This window comes from Mustela nivalis (genome assembly GCF_964662115.1).
Source record: "Mustela nivalis genome assembly, chromosome: 1".
Lineage (NCBI taxonomy): Eukaryota > Metazoa > Chordata > Mammalia > Carnivora > Mustelidae > Mustela > Mustela nivalis.
The window spans coordinates 185057313-185079181 of record NC_139020.1 but is presented as its reverse complement, the minus strand read 5'-3'; the positions used below and the strand labels follow the sequence as shown (position 1 = coordinate 185079181).

The 21869-nt window shown below is 40.0% G+C and overlaps 1 pseudogene across 1 annotated transcript in view; it reads right to left on the bottom strand.

Moving 5' to 3' along the window:
- The window catches only part of LOC309862106, a 65915-nt pseudogene that overhangs the window by 28022 nt on the left and 16024 nt on the right, over nucleotides 1-21869 (bottom strand). The window contains exon 4 of the transcript in view: nucleotides 20224-20312. The product of the transcript in view is annotated as an uncharacterized misc_RNA (transcript). The remainder of the gene's footprint in view (nucleotides 1-20223; nucleotides 20313-21869) is intronic.

Below are 21869 nucleotides of genomic sequence, written 5' to 3'. Positions count from 1 at the left end.
AATGGGGTAAATGTAACTCCATTACAGACAAAGATACTGAGATACTGAGAGTTAAGGCTGCCCAAGGTCACAAAGCCAGAAAGTGGGAAAGTCTAAATACTTATTTTTTTTTATTTAATTGTATTTTTTCAGTATTCCAAGATACATTGCTCATGCACCACACCTAGTGCTCCATGCAATCTGTGGCCCCCTTAATGCCCATCACCAGGCTCACCCAAACCCCCACCCCCTCCCTTCCAAAACCCTCAGTTTGTTTCTCAGAGTCCATAGTCTCTCATGCTTCATCTTCCCCTCCAGTTTCCCTCAATTCACTTTTCCTTTCCTTCTCCTAATGTCCTCCATGTTATTCCTTATGCTCCACAAGTAAAACCATATGATAATTGACTTTCTCTACTTGACATATTCACTGAGCATAATCTCCTCCAGTCCCGTCCATGTTGATACACAAGTTGGGTATTCATCCTTTCCGATGAAGGTGTAATACTCCATTGTATATATGGACCACATCTGCCTTATCCATTCATCTACTGAAGGGCATTTGGCTCTTTGCACAGTTTGGCAATTGTGGATATTGCCGCTATGAACATTGGGGTACATAGGGCCCTTCTTTTCACTACATCTGTATCTTTGGGGTAAATACCCAGTAGTGCAATTGCAGGGTCATAGGGTAGCTCTATTTTTAATTTTTTGAGGAATCTCCATACTGTTTTCCAGTGGCTGCACCAACTTGCATTCCGACCAACAGTGTAAGAGGGCTCCCCTTTCTCCACATCCCCTCCAACATTTATTGTTTCCTGTCTTGTTAATCTTTGCCATTCTAACTGGTGTAAGGTGGTATGTCAATGCGGTTTTGATTTGAATTTATCTGATAAGCCTAAATACTTTAACCTGGACTTCCTAACACAAGAATCTGATCTCTTGTACTGATACACTGTGTCTACTTTCATACTTTGAACCAAGGCAATGTTTCCTTGAAGGAAATTAGTATAGAAATATGATCTAGGCTCATTTTTTTTTTCTATACAACAAGATATTCTGGGTTTTTTAAAAGCACAACCAACAGCTAATTGGTGATCAACTATAATACCTTTTATAGAAGAGAGAGATTTTCAAGAAAATATTTTTAAACTATAAGCACAGATGTGATTCTAGGCTAATTGTTAATTATGTTAGTGTAACCTTGCATTTTCATCCTAGAACGATGCAGAAACTAATAACACCTCACTGTGAGCATTGTCTTTAGCCAAAGCATCATGGGATTGATATTTGCCCTTGAAAGCCTTGGAGTTTCACACGAGATCACTTTTACTTTCCTCCAGAGTATTAGAGCTCTCTCTTACATTCAGTTTAAATGCAATAGGAATAGCTTGCTATCTATACACTTACACTGGCCTATTAAAGTCATTCTTCCTAGAACAAAGTCTTAACAACCACATGTAATCCATTGTCCCAATGACTAGCAGAAGTTAGGGACCTCTATGCAAGTACCCACTATAGCATCTTTGCTAGCTGAACCTAGACTTAGCCTCAGAATCCTTCTCAGCACTCCTTAGAGCATCTATCCTTCAATCTCAGATGATATGCAGGTTGAAACTGATTTGCCATTCTTTTATTTTTTTTAAGATTTATTTATTTATTTGACAGACAGAGATCACAAGTAGGCAGAGAGGCAGGCAGAGAGAGAGGAGGAAGCAGGCTCCCTGCTGAGCAGAGAGCCCGATGTGGGGCTCGATCCCAGGACCCCAGGATCATGACCTGAAGGCAGAGGCAGAGGCTTTAACCCACTGAGCCACCCAGGCACCTCTGATTTGCCATTCTGAACCAAGCCAGATGTTAGACTTACCCAGGTGTTTAAGGTTCACCTGGTAGCCATTACGCCATCTGAAAATCCAACTTTACAAACCATTTTGCAATGTTTTTCAGCCTGTGGCTCATAGACCAAATAAATATTAAAAACCTTCACCTATGAGTTGTTAAAGCTGAGAATTCAATGGGAATTCATTATACTGCTCTATTTTATATAGGTAGGACAATTTCCAAAAATATTTTTTTTAAGATTTTATTTATTTATTTGACAGAAAGAGATCACAAGTGGGCAGCGAGGCAGGCAGAGAGAGAGAGGAGGAAGCAGGCTCCCTGCTGAGCAGAGAGCCTGATGTGGGACTCAATCCCAGGGTCCTGGGATCATGACCCGAGCTGAAGGCAGAGGCTTTAACCCACTGAGCCACCCAGGCGCCCCCAAAATATTTATTTGATATGCAGACCTACTTGATTCAGAATATGTCAGGCCTAGAGGCCTGGGAATATGAATTTTTAACAAGCTAGCCAGAGAGATTTTTATGTGTTCTAAAGTTGGTTCTTTTAAAGTGACTCCCCACCTTGACTGTACAATGGATTCACTTGGAGAGTTTAAATGTTCCAAAGTCCAGACCACATCTCAGATTTATGAAATCAGACTCCTTGGGGGTTTAACCTGGGCATCTGTATCTTTTAAAACTCTGGATAATTTCACAGTGTCATCAAGTGCGAGGTCTACTGATACAGCACATCCTATCCTTTCTGACACATGAACCCCATAGTCTATTTAGGTCCCACATTTTTCCTGGAGGGGAACACACCAGTGTCGTTCATTCTCTCACAGGTTCTCTCCAGAAGGGCTAACTGCATAATTTTAAGCCGAGTTGATACAGATGTTCCTGGAGCCCCCTGACCTTAGGTTTTGGCATCTGTCTTAGGGGTCCCTAGAAACAAATCCTGAGATGAAAATCTGTGGGCAAGTGACTTACTAATTAAATGTTCCAAGAAAACGAGGGTGGAAGTGGGGGGATCAGGACAGAGCAGGAGAGGAAGGCAGGCAAAAGTGTAACATCTGAATTCTTCAGAATAATTTCAGCCTGATTCCACTAGGGAGCTATGGCCCTTACACCGAGTAGTCCCCACCCAAGGAAAATGAAGCGTGACTACCTACTCCTCACCCCTCAATCAACATTTAAGGGTACCCTAGGGACATAAATTTCCAGGTACTTCCTGCCCTCTGAAGTGAAAGAAAAGTCAGAGGACAGTCCTCCCCCTCTTGCTGAAGGAACCTTTTGGAAGGAAGTGGGGAACACCACACAGGTGTGGGGAGCCACAAGCAGAAATGGTAGCCAGGTATCCAAGAAAAGCAAGGATATTATTTACTTCAGCCTCTACAACTCCCTTCATTGTAACAGCTGAACCAGTAGATTGGCCCGATCATGCTAGAAAGCAGTGTCAGCTAGCACATTAAGAAACCAGCTACCTTATACGTGAGTAGCATTTAATTCTGTCCAAATTCTTTGGTAATTCTGAGAGCAAATAGGCTTCGTTTCAACTCTCAATTGATCGGTAAAGCTACTGGGAGCATTACACTGAGAAAGACTGTGAGCCCAGGTGGGTAAAGGGCCACATTCTCTTAGTGACACCTGCCACTAGTGAGAAAGCAATCCCAGTGCTGTCAGAGAATGTCTGTGCCTAAGGAGCCATTAGAATGTCTGCGGAGCTTTTTAAAAATACTGATGCCTGGATTCCACCTCCAGAAATTCTGATTTAATTAATCTGAGGAGGGCCCCGGGCAGCTGTGCTTTGTGAAAAACAAACCAGGTGATACTACTATCACAGCCAAGTCAAGGTTCCACAGTCATATTCGAGATGAATTGCCATGCTAGTTCCCAGTTGTCGCAGGAAATGTTTTCAGGAATACTTTAACAGAATGAAATAAATCCTCCCCCCTCCTCAAAAAACAAATATTTTCTTTCTGACTCCTGTCTTACTCTCCTAAAAGTGTCTTTTCAGCATGAACAGCAGAACATTTTTGTTTGTTTTGTCTCGTCTTGTCAGACCTTCGGTACAGTGTGGACTTGGAACAGGCTGGTCATTGCCAAATTTGCCTCGTGTAAATAGGTTTCAATTACTGATTTCCATGAGCATCGCCTTCAAATAAGTACACGTGAATATGCATATATTTACATTTACCTACCGAAAGCATTGTTGCGATTTGTGAGGCCAGAGAAAAAATTTATTGTGTAATCATTCAGTGTTACTGCTTGTGGCAAGATGATGTAGTCAAAAGCAGGACTACTCGCTGAAGTATGTTAGAAACTTGCATGCCATCTTGTGGAGGATGGTGCGAGTTGTACAGTTAAGAAGTAAATACTCCCCCGAAATACGTATTACAAATACCACCATGGTTTTCTCCAGGTGAAAGAGTTTAAGATTTTCTTCATGTGAAGAGTTTGAGATTTTTTTCTAGGAAATTTAAGCTTTTCTTAAAATCACTTTTCCCCAGTTATATACTATTTGAAGCAAAATTGTTCTTTAGCTTGAATAACCCAGATAATTGCCTCAATTCTCGTTTTCATTTGGCCAGCAGATGCCTACACTAAATATTTCATCACACATTAGAATATTCTAAGAATGTCGTATTGAATGATTCAAGCCTCTCCTCCGTTTCTTCTGGCAATAGAAAGAAATGAGATTTTAAGGCAAGGTTGGGGCAGAAGACCAGGTCACTGGGGGCAACTCAGAAGTGAATCTTTCAGCTATACCCAGAAGTGGGACTGCTGAGTCACACGGTAGTGCTATTTTTAACTTTTTGAGGAACCTCCATACTGTTTTCCACAGTGACTGCACCTTTGTGTATTTCCATTAACAGTGCAAAAGATTTCTGATTTCTCTACATCCTTCCAGCACTTGCTGTCTTTTGGGGGGGAGGGGTTAAGATTTTTTTTTTTTTTAAGATTTTATTTATTTATTTGAGAGAGACAGAGAGAACACAAATTGGGAGAAAGGGCCAGAAGGAGAAGAAGACTCCCCATTGAGTAGGGAGCCTGATGCAGGGCTTGATCCCAGGATCCTAGAATCATGACTTGAGCCAAAGGCAGACTCTTAACCCACTGAGCCACCGAGTCACCCCTTTTTGTTTTTTAGATAGTAATGATCCTGACAAGTATGAGGTAATATCTGTTGAAGTTTTGATTTGCATTTCCCTGATAATTAGTGACATAGAACATTTTTTCACATACCTTTTGGCCCTTTGTATGTCTTCTTCGGAGAAATGTTTGTTCAAGTCCTCACCCCACCCACTCATTTTTTTAAGTAATCTCTATGCCCAGCATGGGACTTGAACTCACGACCCCGGGATCAAAAGTTGCAGGCTCCATCAGGTGTGTCAATCAGGCACCCAGTGATGTTAATTTCCGATTAACTTTTCAAATGTGAATAGCAGGAAATTTTTGTTTGTGTTTTGTTTTGCTTTGTTGCCCTTTCAATATAACTATTGACTTTGAACAGGATAATTATTCATTTTTTTTCTGTAAATAGATTTAAATTAATGGATTCCTATGTAGTAGTTCCTGGGAGGGTTGCCCTCCCTCCAACCCTGTGACACTGATCACAGCAAGTTTTAAGAGAACCACAAAGAACTCTTGCTGTTCCCAGTGGGATGCCCACCCCTACAGTCCCCTTAGTAACAGTGATGGCACCAATGATGGGAACTGCTGCAGAGACCAACCTCAGGTAGTCCGTTACGCTCAGTGCCCATTATGCACATCCTGCCTCCTGTAGGAGAGCCTCAGGACACCTCCCATCACAGCTCACATACCCTAGTCACCCTGAGAATTCAGTCTTTATCATTGGGACAATGGCTCATCCCACCCAATACCCCCAAAACCTCCCCGTGTACTCTCGAGAATTCAGTTTGTCATTAAGAAACTCCTTTCTAACCTCCACCCCTTTTCTGAATGTTCCCTTCAACTTCCACATTTTTCATTGTACACAGCTTCTCTTTCCTCCAATTTCCAGCACTCCTGATGGCTTCTTCCCTGTCCCCAGTCTCTGCTGCTGGCTTCATTTTTCTATTTCACTCAGAGAAGTAGAAGCAATCAAAAGAAAATATCCTCTGGCCAGTCTATTTAAAATCATTGATTATCATTTTTTGAATTACAAATGACTTTCTTATGGAATTCCTTATTCCCTTCACTGCTTTATTTTGCTCCATAACCTTGGCAGCATCTGATGTACTCAACTACATAGTTTATCTTCCTCCCATTAGAATTTAAGCCCTGTGAAGGCAGAGGCTTTTGTCTGTTTATTCATTACTGAAGCCCCACTTCCTAAAGTACTGCTTGGCACAAGTAAATGCTCAATAAATCTTTGTTGGATGGGCAAGAGAAGGAACATGCAACCACTATTTCCATTAACCTATTTGCATATGTCCCCTTATATTCTGTATTCCTCCCTGTTTCTGTAGAACAATCCATGCCCAAAGCCGGGCTTGAACTCCTGATCAAGACCTGAGCGGAGATCAACTGTCAGACACTTAACCAACTGAGCCACCTAGGTGCCCCCAAACTGTGCTTCCGTTTTTTGGGATTTTGTTTGGTTTTGTTTTTCAAGATTGTATTTGAGAGAGACTGAGTGAGAGAGAGAGCACAAGTGGGAAGGAGGAGCAAAGGAAGAGAGGAACAGACTTCCTGCTGAGCAGGAAGCCTGACTTGGGGCTTGATCCCAGGATGCTGAGATCATGACCTGAGCTGAAGGCAGATGCTCAACCAACTGAGCCACCCCAGGCACCCCCCAAACCGTGCTTCTAACATCAAGCTCTTTACCCACTGCTTGCACAGGACATCACTCTGCAATTTTTGCTACTACCTCCTGCACTGTTGATTTTCTCCTCTCTCTACTGGATTATTATCAGCAGCATAAAACATGCTATAGTATTTTTTATTATTCAAAAAGAAAATGTATCTGGATTTTACAAACTCCTCCTGATACTGTCCAGGTTCTCTGCTCTGCTTTGCTTCTTAGGAAAACTCTTTGAATATTGTCTTTGCTCACTGTACTAACTTTCCTCACCTCTGATTCTCTTGAAGCGTCTCCAATCACTTTCATTTCCATTACTGCACTGAACTACTCCACTTATCAAGATCACCAAAGATCTCCATGCCTTCACTCATCGAACACCTGCTGTGTGCCAGGCACTTAGCCATCTGAGTTCTCACGATTGACATGGTGCCAGCTTCTGTGATCAGTAATCAGTCGTCATGACCGCAATAGCTTGGCCATGCTGCCTCAATCCCTCCTTGAAATACACCTTCTTATGCTCTTGAAAGCCCTCTACTCTTCAGATTTTCCTTTTACCTTACTGCTCTTTCTCAGTCTCATTTTCTCAATCCACTTCCTCTTTCTACCTTCCAAATGTTGGAGCACCCCCAGGCTCAGACCTTGAGTTTTTTTCTCTTCTCTCATGTATCCACACTTGCTCCCTAGGTGATTTCATTGAGTCCCAAGCTGTGAACATAGTTGACCCTTAGGCAACATGAGCTTGAACTGCAAGGGTCCACTTACACACAGATTTTTTTCAATAAATATGGCACAGGACTATAAATGTATTTCCTCTTCCTTATGATTTTCTCTAGCTTACTTTATTGTAAGAAAACAGTATATAACATATAGAACACAAAAAAATATGTTGATCGACTGTGTATGTTATCAGTAAGTCTTCCGGCCAATAGTAAGTTATTAGTAGTTAAGTTTTGGGGGAGTCAAGCTATACTTGGAATTTTGACTCTGCAGAGGTCAGTGCTGGTGTTATTCAAGCTAGTGATTCCAAATTGATTCACTAGAGCCAATGTCAAATATTTTAATCTACCTGCCTACTTTTCCTGGATGTCTATTTGACTTCTCAATCTCAACAGGTGTGCAACAAAGCACTTAGTTTTCCTCCTCAACCCCATTCCTCTTCAATGGGGTTTTGTTCCAGTTAAAAACCTAGAAACCATCTAGATTTCTGTTTTTCCTTTACGCCCTACATCCAACTGGTCTATGGGTCACTTTAAAAATATATGTAGAGGTGCCTGGGTAGTGCAGTCAGTTAAACATCTGACGCTTGGTTTCAGCTCAGGTCATGATCTCAGGATTGTGAGATTGAACCCTGCGTTAGGAATGGAGTCTGCTTGAGATTTTCTCCCATTCTCCCTCTGCCCCTCCCCCTGTACTCTCTCTCATGCTCTCTAAAATATATAAATAAATCTCTTAAGAAAATAAGCAAAATAAAATATATGCAAACTGTCAGAGTGTTTAGGAGTAAAGGGTGTAATTGTAACTTACTTTGAAATGGTAAAGAAAAGAGGATTGACTGATAGATAAATACAAGGATGATAGCTGTAGGACACTGCAGATATGCTAAGATATTAATGATAGAAACTAGGGATGGGTATATGACAGTTTATTCCTTCATTTCCAACTTTTCAACCCTCTTATATCTTTGAAATTTTTCATAATAAAATGTCAGAGAGAAAAAGCCTATAAAATCCAATTTCTCACTACCTGAATTCTAGACCAAGCCACTCTCATCTCTCACCGGGACTTCTGTCATCATCTCTAAATGGTCTCCTTGCTTCCACTCTTGCCTCTTTATAGTCAATTATTTCACACAAAAGCCAGCACAATCTCTTAAATGTAAATAACATATATTCCCTTACCCCAAAACTTCCAAGGAAATTCCACATTGATCAACATAAGATCTTCAGACCTTACCAAGTTTAAAAGGACCTATGCAATCTGGTTACTGACTACATTCCAACATCAACTTTATAACTGTCCTTACTCTGCTTTTCAGTCAAATTGGGATTTTGTAGTTCCTTACATATGCTAAGCCTATTTCTGCCTCAGGGCCTTTGCTCTTGCTGTTGCCTTGGTCTGAAATATTCTACCTCAAGATATATACATGGTTCCCTCCCTTACTTCATTCAGGTCTCTGGGCAAACATCCTCTGCTCAAAGAGAACTTACCTAACCACCGTATACAAAATAATGCACACTATCATCCCTTCTCCACACCATTCTCTTCACCTTTGCCTGACTTTATTTTTTTCCCCACACCTCTTACTATCTGACATTATTTTATTTATTTATACTTAGGGTTGTTGTCAGCTTTCCTCACTAGACTGTAAAGGTCATAAGTAAACATGCCTCATTCAATATTTATTTAATATTGCATTCTCAACATCTAAAACCATAGACCCAGAATAGGCACTCAGGAACTACTCATACAATGGATTCCTAGAGTTTTCAAAACAGTTCTAACTGCTTTACAGTAAATAGGTTTTCAAAATGTTTGGAAGTTCAATTTAGTACAAAATATTTTAAGCTATTTTCCTAGAAAATACTTCATTTTATGACCTTTCTCATTGATCTGAAGTTAAATTTACTTATTAAACGCTTCACAGACCCTGGATTACTGTTGTGAACAAGGGAAACCCAATCCCTGCTTTAATGGAATGCACAGTTCCATGAGAGGCACTTTTTAAATGACTAAGTGTGATCACTGTTATAAAAAGACAAGAAAAAATAATCTCTTTACCAAACAATAACCCACACTAAAAGCTAATTATTTTGAACCATTTCTATTTCTATAAATACTTTCAGGAGAATATGGACAGTTTTAATATTGACCAAATGGACAAAATGAGAAAGGATTGAAATTTTCTAATTATAAATGGGCTCTGTATAGAACAGAGTCAAGGTAAGGAAGATTTGGAAGTTTTAACAGGCTGATTCGATACAAACTGTCTCACTATAGTGAACATTTGGCTTTGGACAGTAGTCTGGTTTCAGATGTGTCCAAAACTACTAGCTTGTAGGGACTTGAATTCCTACCATGAATATGTTACCCAATGGAAGGCAGAAAAGACTGAAAGTTCTGGATTATTGTAGCCACAAATCTCACTAAGGTCAAGATTTCTCCTAACTCCAACCACAAGAATCTTAATATAGTTTCTGAGTGAGGAAGGCTCACAAAAAGAAGAAGTGGGCTCCTGCTTATTCATTCTAACTGCCAAATAGGTACAGAAATGAAAAACCCGGTACTTTCAATAGTTGAATACATTTTACCTATTTGATGCGTTTTCTCACCACACATGAAACTTTAAAAAACTGAAAATGTAGTTGCTATTCAAAAGGCAAACATAGGCGCTTTCCTGAAAGTGATTATACTTAAAAACAATCCATTAATACCAGAATTGCCACCTCAAATTATAAAGCAAGATTTACATATTCTGGTTTCTAATTCAATAGCCTCATCTTTTTCTTCCCTTTAATGTTTGTTTCATAGCTGAGTTAAAAAACAGGAGTGTATAATTAAAATCCTCAGATCCATAATTATAAGCTCTACTGCAGTATAATTGTTGAGACTTTTGATGATTCCATCACTAACTGTGCCTTTTAGGATTTCCAAATACCACTTCACCGTAAAAATCTGATCATTGTCAGTCTTCAGTCAATATACTTGACCGACTGGAATATATTGTTTATTTCCATCTATAATCTGTGGCCTACATTGATTCATTGTACTTATTTTAACCAAAGAGGGGAAAATAATAAAACATAGAAATATATTTTGATTTGTCATTAAAATGTTATGTCTTCTATCAGCCCTCACCCCCCACCAAGGGCTAGTATGAAAATTTTAGAAACTATCTTTTATTGGAATTTAAAAAAAAATCTTTCCAACAAGTTATTGAAATGTTGATTTAGGGGCACCTGGATGACTTAGTTGGTTAAGCATCTGTCTTTGGCTCAGGTTATGATCTCAGGATCCTGGGATCGAGCCCCATATTGGGCTCTCTGCTTAGCTGGGAGTCTCCTTCTCCCTCTCCTTCTGTGCTCTTTCTCTCTCTCTCTCTCAAGTAAATAAATAAAATCTTTTAAAAAATAGATAAAAAATAAAATGTTGATTTACCTGATCACTTAGCCTGTTAAAAATGTCCTAAAATTCCTAATTCCCAATATAAAGTAGGAGTTTGCTAATGGAAGTGCCTGAGTGGCTCAGTCAGTTAAGTGTCTGCCTTTAGCTCAGGTCCTGATCCCAGGGTCCTGGGATCAAGTACTACAATGAAGACCCTGCTCATGGAGGAGCCTGCTTCTCCCTTTGTCTCCTTCCCCTGCTTGTGCTCTCTCTTTTTGACAAATAAATTTTTAAAAATCTTTTAAAAAGATTTTAAGAATTTTACTAATGGAATGACAATGTATAACTAAGATCTCTATTCTGAGATTTGTCTTTCATTTGAGGGTAACTTGAAAGGCATATTATACCTTAAAACAGATATATTAAACCGCTTTTCATGATACTAGCCCAATCCCCTCCTAATCCCATCTTTCCTATTTTCCACACGACTTCCCCCCTCCCCCCAGTGTCCACCTTGCTGCTTGTCCTCAAAGCCTGGGCTTATTTTCACAAGGTGCAAATTAACTGTTTCCGCAGGCAGAATAAGACAAAACACACTTCTATGACAGATAACTTTAAGGGAATAAGTTTATTTTATCATTAAGAAAGGAAAAGACAGGGGCGCCTGGGTGGCTCAGTGGGTTAAGCCGCTGCCTTAGGCTCAGGTCATGATCTCAGGATCCTGGGATCGAGTCCCGTCTTGGACTCTCTGCTCAGTGGGGAGCCTGCTTCCCCCCCTCTCTCTCTCTTTGCCTGCCTCTCTGCCTACTTGTGATCTCTTTCTGTCAAATAAATAAATTAATTAATTTTTTAAAAAAAAGGAAAAGACAGAATACCTGTTGAGCAAGAAAATTCTTGCCCCTCCTAGTTCCTGTTCATGACTGTCAAAGGCATCTGTATTGCCTCAGGAAGTAGGATTTTTAAAGCAGAGTTGAATTGAGACATTCATTTAGAAGCACTTAGATCCAAACCTGGCTTTCAAGGTAATAAATAATAGAGAGAACTACATGTTACCTCCTCCCCACCACCACTCCCATCACCACTAACCCAGGAAGATTACAAAGGTTACGTGGATGGCAGTGGACAATGTTTGTCATGTGAATGGGTTGTGATGCGGAGATGTGGGGTAAAGCTGAAATCCACGGAAGCATCTGGAAGACCTCCATGCGGAGGAGTTGGGTCAGCCTCAAGTCCCGGGGATCACATTACTACAGTGTGGGAAAGAATTGCGTTTTCTTTCTGCAGTCAGTTTGTAATCATCCCAGGATGAACCTCTGCCATTGCTGACTTGCCCTTTCTGGACATTTCCTCGCTGCCCACTCTTTACTCTGATTAAAACAATCTGAGGGTTTTGAAAGGGCAGGGGGTGGGAGGTTGGGGGAACCAGGTGGTGGGTATTAGGGAGGGCACACGGATTGCATGGAGTGTGGTGCAAAAACAATGAATACTGTTACGCTGAAAAGAAATAAAAAAATAAATAAATAAAAAAATATTTTGGGGATAGCTAAGAAAACTTAAACCCTGAATACTTAAAAAATAAATTAATATAGCTACCCTAGGTTTCCTTAGATCAGGGTTAACAAGGGATATTTTTCTCCATCCCTTTACTTTTAACCTATTTTTTAGGTTAACCTGTTTTTTATATCCATTTTGATACCCTGTGTCTTTTGATTGGGGCATTCGCCCATTTACATTCAGGGTAACTATTTAAAGATATGTATTAAGTGCCATTGTATTGCTTGTATGGTGACTGTTACTATATCTTGTCTCTGTCCCTTTCTGGTCTGTTACTTTTAGGCTCTCTCTTTGCTTAGAGGACCGCTTTCAATATTTCCCATAGAGCTGGCTTGGTGTTTGCAAATTCTGTTCATTTTTGTTTGTCCTGGAAGATTTTATCTCTCCTTCTATTTTCAATGACAGCCTAGCTGGATATAGTCTTCTTGGCTCCATATTTTTCTAGTTTAGTGCTCTGAATATATCATGCCAGTCCTTTCTGGCCTGCCAGATCACTGTGGATAGGTCTGCCTCCAGTCTAATATTTCTACCATTGTATGTTACAAACCTCTTGTCCCAAGCTGCATTCAGGATTTTCTATTAGTCACTGAGACTTGTAAGTTTTACTATTAGATGACGGGGTATGGACCTATTTTTATTGATTTTTGAGGTGGATACTCTGGGCCTCCAGGATTTCAATGCCTGTTTCCTTCCCCAAATTAGGGAAGTTCTCCAGTATAAATTGCTCCAATATACCTTCTCCCCCCATCCCTCTTCTTCTTCTGGAATCCCAATTACTCTAAATTGTTTCATTTTGTGGCATCACTTATCTCTTGAATTCTCCCCTCGTGGTCTAGTAGTTGTTTATCTCTCTCTTTCTCAGCTTCTTTATTCTTTATCGTTTGATCTTCTATATCACTAATTGTCTCTTCTGTCTCATTTATCCAGGCAGTAAGAGACTTTGTTTTTTATTACACCTCATTAATATAGCTTTTTTGAGTTCAACTTGGTTAAATTTTAGTTCTTTTATTTCTCCAGAAAAGGATTTTATTTCTCCAGAAAAGGATTCTCTAGTATCTTCTATGGCTTTTTTCAAGCCCAGATACCATCTTTATAATCGTCATTCTGAACTCTAGTTCTGACATCTTACTAATGTCCATATTGAGTACGTCCCTAGCTGCCTCTTTCTTTATTTTGAGGTGAGTTTTTCCACCTTGTCATTTTATCCAGAGAAGAATAGATGAATTAGAGAAAAAAAAATACTAAAAGTGTGTTAACAACCCAGAAAAATCTACAGTAATCAAATCAGAAGAGACCTGATACCAGGGGGAGAAGAAAGGGAAAAAAAGAAAAAAAATATATATATATATGTATGTATATGATTAGACTGGTGAATAGAACACACTTGATTCTGGGTGTATTTTGGTCTGTTAGAAGAAATTGCCTCCAGGGGCGCCTGGGTGGCTCAGTGGGTTAAAGCCTCTGCCTTCAGCTCAGGTCATGATCCCAGGGTTCTGGGATGGAGCCCTCCATTGGGCTCTCTCCTCAGTGGGGAGCCTGCTTCCCCCTCTCCCTCCCTGTCTGCCTCTCTCTGCCTACTTGTGATCTCTGTCTATCAAATAAATGAATAAAATATTTTTTTAAAAAAAGGAAGAAACTACCTCCTAAAATTTTAAAGAAATAAAAACTCATATATATACACAAAAATAAGGGTAAACCCAATGGAGGAATGGAATATGACTGTAAAGATGAAATTTTTAAAAGATTTTAAGAAAGGAATTGATAAGAAGTTGGTTGAAAAAAAGAAAAAAAAGAAGAGAATGTGATCAGGCTAGAACCTAGAACAAAGCCATATGCTAGATTTATGATATATTTTGATCTGTTAGAAGAAGCTGTATCCCAAAATTTTAAAGAAAGAAAAACTTATATGTATACAAATAAGGTTAAATACAACGAGAGGATAGAATATGACTATAACAATGAAAATTAAAAAGGAATTTTAAAAAGGCTTTGATAGGGCACCTGGGTGGCTCAGTGGGTTAAAGCCTCTGCCTTTGGCTCAGGTGATAATCCCAGGGTCCTGGGATCGAGCCCCACATTGGGCTCTCTGCTCGGCGGGGAGCCTGCTTCCTCCTTTCTCTCTGCCTGCCTCTCTGCCTACTTGTGATCTCTGTCTGTCAAATAAATAAATAAAAATATTAAAATTAAAAAATAAAAAGGCTTTGATAAGGTAAAATAGTTTAAAAAGGTTAAAATAAGAAAGAGGAAAAATTTTTTTAAATAGAATAAGAAAAAAATAAAATTCAAAAAGGTAACTTTGAAAGACTAAAGAATCATGGGAGAAAAAGCCATGAATTCTATGTTCTGTATTCCTCTTGCTCTGAAGTTTTGCAGTTCTCATTGATCAATAAACTTGGTCTTGGCTGGATGTTCTTGCTGATCTTCTATGGGAGGGGCCTGTGGCAGTAATTCTCAAGTGTCTTTGCCCCAGGCGGAATTGTGCCGCTCTTGCCGGGGGCCAGGCTAAGTAATCTGCTCCTCTTCACTCTTGTAGCTTTTGTTCCCTGAATGCTTTCCGTACAGCTTTGGAGGCAGAGAATGAAGATGGCGGCTTCCCAATCTCCCACCATGTAGGAGCCGAGAGCTCAAGGCCCCACTCCTCAATGCACCCTCAGAGAAAAGCAGTCAATCCCTCCCATCTCCCTGGTCTCCAGCCACACTCTGTGGTCACCCAGCCTGTGACTAAGCATTTCTATCTCTGGCGCACGACCCCATTTGGAGTCTCCAAACCCAGCAGATTCCTGCCACATGCTCCCAGGCTGCTCCTCCTGGGGAGGAAGGTGAGTCTCCCTTGATCTGCCACTTGTGGGGTCCCTGCTGGAGAAGCAGTGGCCCAACTGTGCCTGGGATGACAGTTTAAGGTAACCCTGAGCTGAGAGCCTCCTCCTTGGCTCCATCTCTGCAGCCAGCTTCCCTGCTTTGATACCTGGGAGTGCTGCCACACTCAGGCATCCCCCGTCTTTCTGTGACCCCATGGGACCTGAAACCACACTATCCCCGCGAGGGCTCCACGCCCCCGCTGAGCCTCTGGAGTGATGTCCCTCAGTGGAGCAGACTTCTAAAAGTTCAGAGTCTGTGCTCTGCAGCTCGACTGCTTGCCAGGAGCCGGCCCCTCCCCCTGCAGCTTCTCTTCCCCTATATCACCTTGGATTCATTTTTCCGCACGTCCTACCTTTCAGAAAGTGGTCAATTTTCTGTTCACAGAGTTGCTGCTCTACTTCTTTTCTCTCTCCTGTTGAGTTTGTAGGTGTTCAGAATGGTTTGATAACTCTCTAGCTGAACTCCCGGGAACCACAAAACTTACGTCTCCTACTCCTCCACCATCTTGCTCCTCCTCCTACCTATTTGAGTTTTTATATTTAAAACACATTTCTTACAGACAATGTATATTGGGCCTTGTTTGTTTGCTTTTTATCCACTCTGACAATTTCTGTCATTGAATTAGTGAATTTGTGTCACTTAAATTAATATCTACCATGTTTGTAATTCTTCTATTCATTGTATTTGTCCTTGTCTTTCCTTCTTGTTTGTTTAATTGAACATTTTATATGATTCCTTTTATCTCTTAGCATATGAATTTTTTTTAATTTTGCTTTAGTCACTGTCACAGGGTTTCCAATATGGCTCCTCAGCTCATCTAAATATAGCTTCAAATAAGACTATATCACTGTGTAGATAGTATAGGTATCTTATAACAGAGTATTTCCAATTTTTCTCCTCCTGTCATTTATGATATTGCTGTCATTCATTTCACTTATCGACATACTGTAATCTTCTAATACATTGTTGCTATTAAAATTCTCTCTTAGATCAACCAAAAATAGAAAAAATATTTTTACCTTCATTTATTTCTTCTTTCATTCTCTTCCTTTCTTCATGTAGATTCTTGTTTCTGACCTATATTATTTTCCTTCTTGCTGATGAACTTCTTTTAATATTCCTTGTAGGTCAGGTAGGCTAGAAGAAATTAATCTCCTCAGATTTTGTTTGTCTGAGAAAGTCTTAATCTCTCCTTTGCTTTTGAGAGATAATTTCACTGGATATGGACTTCTTAGTTGACTGTTTTTCCTGAAACAGTTTAAATATTTTATTCCACTCCCTTTTGACTTGCAGGGTTTCTAAAAAGAAGTATGTCATATTTCTTATCCTTTTTACTCTATAGGAAGGTGGGGTTCTACCCCCCACCGACTGTGGCTCCTCTTAAGAGTATCTCTTGGGAAGTAGAGATGCAATGTGGGAGGTTTGTGGGGTAGGAAAATAATAAATGAAACAAGATGGGGTCGGGAGGGAGACAAACCATGAAAGACTCTTAATCTTATACAAATAAGTGAAGGTTGCTGAGGGGAGGGAGGGAGGAGAGGGTGGTGGGGTTATGGACATTGGGAAGGGTATGTCTTATGGTGAGTGCTGTGAAGTGCGTAAACCTGGCAATTCACAGACCTGTACCCCTGGGGCTAGTAATAGATTATACGTTAACTTAAAAAATTTAAAAATTAAAAAACAGTATCTCTTTGTCTCTGGTTTTTGAAACTTTAGTATGATCTTCCTATGGCTGTATGTGGAGATTTATATATATATATATATATATATAGAGAGAGAGAGAGAGAGAGAGAGAGAGAGAGAGAGAGAGATCCCAGATGATATAAGGCTCCAGAAAATCTTTTCCCCTGGAGAGTAAGCCGTTGTTGCAGAAAAGGCTTTGGGTTTATTTCATGATTCTCTCCTCCTTTCTATCCCAGAGATACAAGGTAATCTTTTTTGGATCTGCGCTATGAGAACCTAATGCAGTTCCTGCAAGTAAAGCCCATGACCATGTGCCCCCATAATACTGTGGCACCCAGAAGTGGCTCACTCTCTTGCTACTCCACACTCAGCCTCTAGCAATTCGTCCCAATTACTATATCTTTATACCAATTATGGTTCTATCAACTTCTGTTCCAGGTAAGCAGAACTTGACTGTGATTTTTCTGGATTTACCTGTCCCTCTAGATTGTGGGGTGATTGAAAATCAAGTCATTGATTTTCAGTTTGTTCAGGATGAGAGGTCCCACTTTTTCTCCCTGTTGGAATATCCCCTGAACCAGAGCATCAGGTGTCTTTAAACATATACAGAAGCATGGTGGTGAGGTTTGAAAATTCTCAGTCCTGGAACTTAAATGTCTCTAAAGGTAAAGTAAATCCACTCTTGACACATTGATTACTATGAGCCAGATCCTCACCTGAAATTTCATCTTCCTCATTACAATGACCTCAGATATGCCACATTGAATGTCAGTCTTACAGTGGGATCTAGTAGAATCTTTCTACTCTGTGCAATGCAAATTAGTCATTACATGAAATGTCAACAAGCATCACATTTTATTTAAAAAGTGTTATGGACAAATAGTTACAAACTATTTAAACAAACATCTCTCTATTAGAGAACTCTTCAGGGCATTGAATATGCTGTTTATTGTGAATTCAGAGGAGACAGGTAGATATCATTCCCCAAAATCATTTGATTGAAGACTCTTGTTTTCCTCATGGAGTCTCTGGTGGAACTTGCATTTTGTGGGATGCGCTTTGATATTGCTTGGGTGGTATGATAGGAAACACACAGGTTTTAGAGTAAAATAGTCATGGGTTTGAACCTCAATTCCATGACCTATCCTTTAGGCAAATTGGTGCAATGGGGGTGAGGCTTGGAAATTCTCATTCTGGAACTTATGTGACTCTAGAGATAAAGTAAATCCACTCTTGTCACATTGATTACTATGAGCCAGATCTTCACCTGAAATTTCATTTTCCTTATAACCCCAGAGATGTCATTAATCCTATTAGTCTACTGTTCCTAACCTATGAATTAAAGACATAATAATCTAGCTTGTTGATCCATGAGCTGATATCACAGAAGACAGTAGCGTCCAGCTCAGGGATTAACATGGGAATTCAATGACATAAATTATGAGCATGTCACATGATAAACACTTAACAGTCATTAATGTCATTATTATTACCCTCTAACAGCAGGCTCTAAGAGAGTGGTGCGCTCTTCCCCAGGAGAGAACCAATTTTTCTCTAAAAAACAGGAAGAATCAATAGGAAGGCTCAAACAAATGAAAGTTGTTGCCCAGTCATGAGTACTTGAATAACACATCTGGTCTGATCTACTGTGTCAGAAGGATGTGTGTGGGAGTGTATCTAAATGTAAGTTTCCACAGCCTATATCAACACTGAAATGTCATTCCGTGTTTGGTAAAATTCACAAAGAACATTTCATGAGCCTTCCAAATATGGCCCAGGAACCAGTTCCCTTCCATGAAAAGTATAGGGCCGGGGCCAGAAGCATTTAATCTGTAAGAGCAAGCATTTGGGAGTCCTTCATTTGAAATGAACTACTTGTGTTAATTGGCTAGTAAGTCATCGTGATTGCATGTTAGAGTCACAGCTAAATCCTATTAGACTGTGACGTGTTTTCCACCCTAAAATGTCAACATGGGGGGTGAGCTGCCATGGAGCATGCCAAGGAAACAATTGCAATATGATATCTGATTCCCATATGGCTGGAATTGCTCAGTGCTGGATTCAATACTATAATCTTGAACATGTTGATTTGGAGCAATATGCATGATTAGGTGGCTTAATTGCATATTGTAAAGGAAGCTGTGACCTTTCCAGTCCCATCCTGGATGTGGTATTGTGCTTTTGGGAGGAGGATGAGACAAATGTGTGTGTGGGAGCTTGACAACTGCAGCTTCTCCTTGTGTAATTACTTGCGTGCATTCAATGCTTTTAGAAACCCTGTGGACAATGCCTCAAATATCAGTGGCCATCCATTGTTTAAAGAACATTCATCGAAGTCAAGTTGCCTTCAACAAGGTTTTAGTAGCATTACCAGTAAACTGTAAATGTTGAAAGTATAGCATCAACATGTATAGTTACCTAATTTTTAGCCAATTTTGGGGAAGTAATATAATATTAAAAATTAAAGATGTAGGGGCACCTGGGTGGCTCAGTGGGTTAAAGCCTCTGCCTTTGGCTCAGGTCCTGATCCCAAGGTCCTGGGATCGAGCCCCGCATCGGGCTCTCTGCTCAGCAGGGAGCCTGCTTCCTCCTCTCTCTCTGCCTACTTGTGATCTCTGTCTGTCAAATAAATAAATTAAATCTTTAAAAAAATATATTTTTAAAAGATTTTTTTAAAATTAAAGATATAATATTCTTGTCTGTAAATCCATTAGCTAAAAATGTGATGGCCCGACAATGCCACAACAATTCCATAAGGCATCAAAAATAAAGGCATTAATATAAATCCTGTCATTTGCAAGATATTTTAGTTTAAAAGCTTCTTTCACATTCATTATGAGAGAAGACAATGCAGATACTTTCCCCCCAACTTTACAGTTAAAATAGAAAAGTAGAAATGTTAAATAATTTGCAGCCGTAAAGTTAGGACTGAAATCCAAGCCTCCTGAAACCAAGTCCATAGTTTCCTACCTCCCCACCCTCATGGTATCTATAACAGGAAGACACCTGTTCTGAAAACAAGCACTTTCCTGGAGTATTTCAAAGGCTAAGGATGAGACCCAGAGTTTTGAATTACAAATTAATGATGGGAGAAAAGCTGTACTGTTTCTTGACAATGTGTGTAGCCAAGACCCCAAGAATAAAAGGAAATAGTTTAGCATCTTTTGTCAAAAGTTACCTAAGGTTTAGCCTGGGCCTGTCTTCACAGAGTGGAAGGCATTAGAAGAGAAGCAATTACCCAGACAATATAGGCCTCAATCATTTTCATCTGAAATATCCTGATAATTAAAGCAAAAAGGTATGTTTGGCACTTGGATTGTGGGGGGTGTAATTGACCTGATTACCCCTATGGCTTTATATGTGAATGCAGTTACACATAAAACCACCAGGTACTGATACCCTTGGCTCCAACCCATAAATTACCTCCAAAACAGCATCCTTCAGATCCTTGGCCTCTGCTCTATAAATGACCGTGCCCAGGGCAGTGTCTTCTAGAATATAAATCTTAGTAACTGCCAGAAAAGGTATAATAGATAGGCTTGAATGAGCGTCACCATGACAAGCCCAAAAGCCTTCCTCCAATCCAGGATTTGAGATAAAACTTAAGGCACTGTGCTTCCTTAGCACAGGTGTTCTTATAGGGTGATTTCCATTAATCATAATAATCATTACATAGACACCATTCATCAAGGGTCTATCATGTGTCAGGTATAAAGCAAATAGTTTCTATAATTTAAACAATAACAACATCAAACATTTTCTGAGGGCTTATTAATTTCTAGGCACTTACTATCATTGGTGATTTTATTATTATTTCCATTTTACTAAGGTTTAGAAAGATTAAGCAGCCAGGGTGTCTGGGGGGCTCAGTCTTCTTGGTTTCAGCTCAGGTGGTGATCTCAGGGCCTAGAGCTGGAGCCCCACATGGGGCTCTGCAATGCCCAGGGCGTGTGTTTAAGATTCTTTCTCTCTTGCTCCCCCTGCCCCTCCCCCGGCTCATGTACATGCTCCCACACACACATCCTCTCTCTTTCTCAAATATATAAACCTTTTTAAATAATTTTTTATTATATTATGTCAGTCACCATACAGTACATCATTAGTTTTTGATGTAATGTTCCATGATTCATTGTTTGCACATAACATCCAGTGCTCCATACAATCCATGCCCTCCTTAATACCCATCACTGGGCCAACCCATCCCCTAACCCTCTCCCTTCTAAAACCCTCACTTTGTTTCCCAGAGTTCGTAGTCTCTCGTGGTTCATCTCTCCCTTTAATTTTCCCCTTCATTTTTCCCTTCTTTCTCTTAATATCTTCCATGTTATTCCTTATGTTCTACAAATACATGAAGCCGTATGATAATTGTCTTTCTCTGTTTGACTTATTTCACTTGGCGTAATCTCGTCCAGTTCCATCCATGTTGATGCAAATGTTGGGTATTCATCCTTTCTGATTCCATTGTATATATAGACCACATCTTCTTTATCCATTTAGTCTGTTAAAGGGCATCTCGCCTCTTCCACAGTTTGGCTATTTACATTGCTTCTAGGAACTTTAGGGTGCCTATGGCCCTTTTTTTCACTATACCTGTATCTTTGGGGTAAATATCTAGTAATGCAATTGCTGGGTCATAGAGTAGCTCTATTTTTTTTTAAATTTTATTTATTTATTTGACAGAGAGAGAGATCACAAGTAGGCAGAGAGAGGCAGAGAGAGGCAGGGAGGGGAAGGGAAGCAGGCTCCCTGCCTAGCAGAGAGCCCGATGTGGGGCTGAATCCCAGGACCCTGGGATCAGGACCTGAGCCAAAGGCAGAGGCTTTAACCCACTGAGCCACCCAGGTGCCCTGAGTAGCTCTATTTTTAACCTTTTCAGGAACCTCCCACTGTTTTCCAAAGTGGCTGCACCAACTTGCATTCCCACAAACAGTTTCTCTAGAACTTCTCCAACATTTGCTGTTTTGTCTTGTCAATTTTTGCTATTCTAACTGGTGTAAGGTGGTATCTTACTGTGGTTTTTATTTTAATTTCCCTGATGGCTGATAATGTTGAACACTTTTTCATGTGTC